The sequence below is a fragment of the Hippoglossus hippoglossus genome, chromosome 7 (genome assembly GCF_009819705.1).
Source record: "Hippoglossus hippoglossus isolate fHipHip1 chromosome 7, fHipHip1.pri, whole genome shotgun sequence".
In the NCBI taxonomy this organism is placed as follows: Eukaryota; Metazoa; Chordata; class Actinopteri; order Pleuronectiformes; family Pleuronectidae; genus Hippoglossus; species Hippoglossus hippoglossus.
In genome coordinates, this window is record NC_047157.1 from 2127096 (window position 1) to 2135058 (window position 7963).

A 7963-nucleotide genomic window follows, 5' to 3' on the forward strand; every position below is an offset into this window, starting at 1 on the left:
TAGAGTAACGTAGGCCCTTTTCAGACCTAGTATAAACATCCATCTTGATATATGTGATAACAAGTGGACGCTAAGTTTGTCTGTTGGCACCTGACATTTCAATGCGTCCTGAATGTGTCACACTGGCCTGCTTTATATGCAAATAATCACATACATCATGTGTTATTGATGACCAAATGATGTTTGTCCCCCAGTCTGAGTTTACAGATGTGTCTGATAACAATGTTTGTGTGTGTGTCAGTGGAGAGAGAAGAGAGCACCCCAGGACGCATTGGCGTTCACACAGCTGAAAAGAATGTAAAAGAGGGTCATAGTTGTTGACACCTCTGTATAGCGTAGTTGGTTGTTAAGATGTGTTAACAACAAATCTGTAGCGACAACAAGGTTCCTACACATATTTTACCTCCGAATGAGGTTTCAGCGTTATCAGCTATTAGCTCATCCACCACAAAACTATAATATTGTCTCTGTCAGAATGTGGTGTTGTAAAAGCTGCATCAAACTCCACCTCAGGGTGTAAACTTTATTCAAGAGTATTTGTCCTTGAAGCGTCCAGCTTAGCTGCATGTTTCCATCTGTGATGATGCTGAGATTGGCGTTTTCACTCACTACACCACCAAATATTAAATTTCAACAAATCCATTTCTCTTGGAAAGTGCAACATTGTGTTCTTTTCTTGTCAGCAATGGCAGGTAACTGCTTTTCTTTTATTTCTGAGTTTTTATATTTGAGTTACCAGTTTTCATATGTCTGAGTTGCCCTTTTTCATAAGATGAATTGCCTCTTGGGCCAGATCAAACTGCATCTTTACTAAAAGATCTAATCGAGATTAATTTTTGTGTTTCTGCTGCAGTAACAACTGGCTTCAAAATTGATGAGTTTGTCAATAATAATCAAATTGCAAGTTCAGTTATGGTTTTGCACCAAAGTGAAAATAATTGTCATGGAGAGTTACAAAACATCAAAGAGAACACCTTAAAAAATATGTTAAAGTGGCAGAAGAATGGTTTCTTTAGGTACAAATCTAAAATATGTTTAATAAGTACAAAATACATGTCTCCCAAAATGCATCATCACATCTGGAGGCTGCCAACCTAAAAGCAATCTTGTTTGACTTCCAATCAAGAGTTTTAGTGTCCAAATGTCACTTGTGAAGCCTCCCTGCATTGACAGTGACACATCTCTGGTAAAAACAGTCACTTTCAGAGTCTGGGGGGAAATTCCAGCTTGTTCTGTCTACCTTTAAAAACTGCATCAGTCACATTTGCTCTTGTAATGGCATAGACAAATCTCTCTCACCCACTTTCCTCCACAGTCCCTTGTCCTCCACATTTCCATCTCCTTCTCTCTCACCCATACATACATTGGTCCTCTCCCACAATCTGCGCGCACACATTCACACACACACTCTCTTCTGTGGCTTTCAGGTTGTCATCCAGCCTTTGATGGAGAAAGCCTGTAAAAGCTCCAGAGGACCGGCTGCTCTCCCCCACTACGCCAGCGTTAGCGGTGGCTAAATCAGGCGCGGTGGCGGAGGCTGACTCGTCGCTCCTGGGGGGGGAGTGGGCGTCTGGAAGCTGATCAGACGGGCCCGGCGCTCGGGGGCGGAGGAGCTGCCACCTCCAGCTACCTGGACGCTGAGGGGAGATAGTGGTGCATATGGCAGCAAGCCCTTTAGTCACACTCACACTGACTCATAGGGATTCAATCACCTCCGTTCTTGCATTAATACAGCTCATTCTGGATTTGACTTACATCATCCTATTTATCATTCTTCTTTTCTTTTTCTATTTTTATACTTTGTTTTGTAGCAAATTGAGTCGATATAAATTGTAATTATAAAGTTCTGTTTCCTCTTTTTGAATGAGTATCCATACCTCAAAATCCCTTTTTTCTCTCTGTCCAATGTTTAAATGTTTTGAGGATTCATCCTGCACTTAAGGAAGATACATTTAGTCAATCAACTGTTATAGACAAACTCCTTGATACATGATATAGAATAAGCCTAACTTCATGTTAATGTATTGCCATATGTCAGTCAGTCTTTTTAGCTAGGTCATCTCTCTCTCTCTCTCTCTCTCTCTCTCTCTCTCTCTCTCTCTCTCTCTCTCTCTCTCTCTCTCTCTCTCTCTCTCTCTCTCTCTCTCTCTCTCTCTCTCTCTCTCTCTCTCTCTCTCTGTGTGTGTGTGTGTGTGTGTGTGTGTGTGTGTGTGTGTGTGTGTGTGTGTGTGTGTGTGTGTGTGTTGACCATACTGTCAAAGGACAATAATAATGATATCAAGGAAGAATAAAAGAAAAAGGCAGCAAACAGTAAACAGATGTCTCTGTCTCCCTTTCTCACCCCGAGGGGGTAATTTTAGGGAGACCAGAGAATTTCACAGGGCCAACCTCCGTGTGAGCCTGCGGCTGGCTGCTGTGAAAATCAGAAAGTGCCTAGAGTGCCACCGGCTTTTTTATTCTGTACTTAACTTAAAAGGCTGCTTATACTCTTATAGGATTTCACTCAAATATCCCAGGAGTTTTGGGGGGAAGATGTGACTCTATCAGGATTTGCAGACATATCAATTAGTTGAGGAGGGTAGGGCCTCGCAGTGCAGGATACCAAAGCTCTGTGTGGAGTTAGGAGCCAGTTGACTGGTTAATGAACATGAAGTGGATGATGACGACGTTCAAGCACCATAACACAATTTTTAGAACAAAATGACTGAGAACCAAACATTTGAGGAATTAGAGGCACAAAGCAGTGCCATCCACAACATGTCTCTGCCAGTTTCAGTTATTATTTTCCTTCCGGCACCCACATTGTTTGAATGCATATATGCACCCATCTGAATGCCCATGTGTGTTTGTCTTTATTTGGTGTGTTCTGGAGCATTGTAAGTGAATTGCTATCTTTACAAAACTGATAGTAATTGAGCCTTTGACCAACAAAAACATGTCTGAAGTAAATGTTGCAGTATTTTAGTAAATCTCAATGCTTAATGTTAAGATAGTAATGTGCACCTATACAAGTGTATTTTGCTACTCACAGGTAATCAACTCATGTGTATAAACTGGCAAATGTGCCATTACATTTCTTTACGATTTATCCCCCCATCATTTAACTGCTGGATTTGGACACCACATGCTCATTAGACCATGAGCTTAGATTGTTAAAATAGAGACTGCCTGTCATGAATCTGCCCTCTGAAGTCTTGTGAATTCTTTTTTGATTATTGAGATTTAGCTTGTTTTCCTTGTGTTTGGATTTGTGTTCTGTATTTGGTTGCTCGCTCTATTAGTTCTCTGTTTCCTGTTTTATTTTTAAATCCCGCTCCTCATGTGTCTCTCCTGCTTAACTTCCTGTCTTTGTCCTGTTTCCTGCCCTTGTGATCGTCTGCACCTATCTGAATGTGTTTCACCTGTGTTTCGTTATCCTGTCTCCCTTGTGTGAACAGTCTGGGTTTTTCCCACATACTTATGCCCGCCTTTCAGTTCTGGTTTCGTTTATGGATTTACTTGTTGATTCTTTGATGATTACTGATAAGATGTTAAATTCATTTTCACTAGCTAAGTTTTCATGCCTGCATTTGGGTCATGTTAGCTGTTACTCTGACCGTGTTAAATTTAACACAAGAACTGGACCCAAATACTAAACTCAGACATGGATGCAGAGTGAAAGTGAAAGAGACTTAATGAATGTTAGAATGAGCAACAGAAGAATCCAGATGATCCAACAGATAGTAGGTGAACAAGCTGAGAGCGGAGAGGCAGGCGATGAATCCAATCCAGATGGAACATTACAAAAACCTGACTGACACAGCCACAAACCAAATGAATAATAAATCCTTCTGTCTGTTTTTTACATATGTGGAGCCCCTACACAAATTATTTTCATCGGAAGTAGGTTAGCATATGATACCATTACTTCCAACTAACAAGTTGGAAGTAACGGGTGGGATTATCTATCCCTACGCCTTGTCATAGGGGGCCTCTGGAACTGCCAGTCAGCTAGCCGCAAGACGGACTCAGCAATCGCTTGACTTCCTTGCTCTCACTGAGACTTTTATCACACCGGCCAACACATCCACCCCAGCTGCTCTCTCCTCTTCCTTCTCTTTCACCCACACACCCAGACCCACTGGTAGGGGTGGTGGTACAGGTTAACTCATCTCCCCCAAATGGAGTTTTTCTCTCTATCCGCTGCCACAGTTTACCACACTGTCTTTTGAATTTCATGCAGTGACAGTTACTCATCCGGTACAATTAACCATTGTTGTTCTCTACCGTCCACCAGGTCCTTTGGGAGATTTCTTGGAAGAATTAGACGTCCTCCTATCAAACTTCCCAGAAAATGGCCCTCCACTTGTCCTTCTGGGTGACTTCAACATCCAGACAGAGAAGTCATCTGACCTATTACTTTTACTGTCTTCCTTTGCTCTCTCACTCAGTCCTTCCCCTCCTACTCACAAAGCTGGTAACCACCTTGACTATATTTTCACCAGAAACTGTTCAACATCTAACCTCACTGTAACCCCACTTCATGTCTCTGACCACTTCTTTATCTCTTACTCTCTCCCACTCTCTCAAACTGACAACCCTACCACATCAACAGCCTCTGTGCCTGTCCATCGCAACATTCGCTCCCTCTCTCCCTCCTCTCTGGCCTCCTCTGTTTTATCAGCCCTCCCTTCAACTGACTCTTTCTCACTCATGCATCCTAACTCTGCCACAGACACTCTCCTTTCTACTCTGTCCTCCTCTCTTGACTCTCTCTGTCCTCTTAGGTCACGATAGGTCCGCAAGTCCTCCCCAGCTCCGTGGTTGTCTGACTCGGTGCGCGCTGACAGAGTCACTATGCGAGCATCAGAAAGGAAATGGCATTTGAAAGTGAACCACCAGATCCTTATTTCCTCCCTTCAGGACCTGGGTGTCTCAGGCTCTGCTCTCTCCCTGCTCTCATCCTACCTCAATGGCTGCACTTACCGGGTAACTTGGAGAGGATCTGTGTCTGAACCTTGTCCTCTCACTACTGGGGTCCCTCAAGGTTCCGTCCTGGGTCCCCTCCTCTTCTCTCTGTACACCAACTCTCTCGGCTCTGTCATTCACTCACATGGCTTTTCCTACCATAGCTATGCTGATGACACACAACTAATCCTCTCTTTTCTTCAATCTGAAAAACAGGTAGCAGCACGAATCTCTGCCTGTCTGACTGACATCTCTCAGTGGATGTCCGCACACCACCTGAAAATTTACCTTGATAAGACTGAACTACTTTTCCTTCCAGGGAAAGGCTCTCCCACCCACGACCTGACTATTACCTTTGACAACTCCGTGTTAGCCCCCACCCAGACTGCTAGGAACCTGGGTGTGACACTCGACAGTCAACTCTCCCTTAGTGCCAACATTACTGCAACAAACCGTTCCTGTAGGTACATGCTGTACAACATCAGGAGAATACGCCACCTTCTCACTCAGAAGGCGGTGCAGGTTCTGGTCCAGGCTCTGGTCATCTCACGCCTAGACTATTGTAACTCCCTCCTGGCAGGTCTACCTGCTATTGCCATCTGACCTCTGCAGCTCATCAAGAATGCTGCAAGTCTTTAACCTACCTAAATTCACTCACACTACTCCACTCCTCCACTCCCTTAACTGGTTACCAGTGGCTGCCCGCATCCGTTTCAAAACATTAGTACTTGCGTACCGTGCTGCGAAGGGATCGGGTCCAGTCTACATCCAGGAGATGGTCAAACGTTACACCCCAGCCTGTTCACTCCGCTCTGCCTCTGCCAATCGGCTTGCTGCTCCCTCACTCAACAAAATCACGACTGTTTGCTGTCCTGGCTCCTACATGGTGGAACGAGCTCCCCATTGACATCAGGACAGCAGAAAGTCTACACATCTTTCGCCGCAAACTAAAAACACACCTCTTCCGTCTATACCTCGAATAATAAGAACATTTTAAAAAACACGCTTTAGTAGCACTTATATGGCACTTACTTATAGCACTTTGTAGTTTGGCTTTCTTGAAGAAAATTGTAATTTCTTGATTCTTGTTGTTATGGGTTTGTACCCTCAGGGTTGAATGCACTTATTGTAAGTCGCTTTGGATAAAAGCGTGAGCTAAATGAAATGTAATGTAAACCCAAAATCACTATGGCAGAGAAACTAACGTAAAAAACGTTGAATGACCGATCTCACCTTCATAAGGAGGACATTGACAAAGTGTTTCACATTGACACTGCAAGACTACGCATGCCAGCTAATAACTATGTACAAATATTTTGTGTAATTGTAACAATCAAATTAAATGAGGTAAAAATGCATATTGGATTCTGTGACACATAATACTACTGTACAAATGGCATTGGACTGTACAAAAATCTAATACAAATTAACACAACCTCTGCAACAACTCAGGAAATAAAGACTTTTAAATGTGGTCTGTTAAACATAAGATCATTGTCATCAAAGGCTATTTTAGTTAATGAACTAGTCTCAGATCATAAAATAGATTTATTGTCCCTCACTGAGACGTGGCTGCATCCTGATGAATATGTCAGTCTAAATTAATCTACTCCCCCAAGTCATGTAAATACACACGTTCCCAGAGAATTTGGTCGAGGAGGTGGAGTTGCTGCTATTTTTAACTCCAGTCTATTAATTAATCCTGAACCTAAACTAAGCTACAACTCATTTGAATGTCTTGTTCTTAGTCTTCCACGCCAATCCAAGAAACACCAACAGCCAATCATATTTGCTGTAGTTTACCGTGCCCCTGGGGCTTATACTGAATTTTTAACAGAATTCCCTGAGTTTTTATCAAACCTAGTCCTAAAGACCGATAAAATTATTATTGTTGGTGACTTTAATATTCATGTTGACAATAATAAAGATAGCCTTAGCGTAGCATTTATTTCGCAATTAGACTCAATTGGTTTCAGTCAGTGTGTACACCAACCTACTCATTGTTGTAACCACACACTTGACCTTATATTATCATACGGTGTCAAAATTGAACATCTAACGGTACTTCCGCGCAATCCAATTCTATCAGACCATAATTTAATAACCTTCGATTTTTCACTATCAGAATATATGCCACTAATAATGAACTCATTTTCAAGATGTTTACCTGATAGTGCTGTAGCTAAATTTAAGGAAATAATTCCGATTACATTTAAACCCGTATTATCCGTCGATATAAACAACAAATTCATTAAAAACCCTAGCTCCACTGAGATTGACCATCTCGTCGATAGCTCTGTAAAGTCATTACGATTAACATTAGACTCAATCGCGCCTCTAAAAAAGAAACATATAAAACATAGTAAATTAGCTCCGTGGTATAATTCCAAGACACATGAGTTAAAACAAGTATCAAGAAAACTAGAAAGGAAGTGGCGCTCCAGCAACCGTGTTGAAAATCTCCTAGACTGGAAGAATAGTGTTAAAGCATATAAGAAGGCCCTCCACAAAGCAAGAGCCGCCTACTATTCAAAACTAATAGAAGAGAATAAAAACAACCCCAGGTTTCTCTTCAGCACTGTAGCCAGGCTGACTGAGAGTCACACCTCCACCGAACCCAGTATTCCTCGATCCCTAAATAGCAATATCTTTATGAACTTCTATAATGATAAAATTCTAACTATTAGAAATCAAATCAACCATCTCCTGCCCTCAATTGGCACTAATACCCCATCAAGAATAGAAAACTCAGAAACGGCCAAGAATCTTACCAATTATTTAGACAGCTTCTCTCTGATCAGCCTCGATCAGCTGACCAAAATAATCTCATCTTCTAAACCAACAACTTGTATCTCAGACCCCATTCCTACAAAATTACTCAAAGAAATTCTGCCCCTAATTGACAGTTCATTACTGAACACAATACATCTGTCATTATCATCAGGATATGTACCACAGTCTTTTAAAATAGCTGTAATCAAACCCCTCCTCAAAAAACCCACCTTAGACCCAGAGG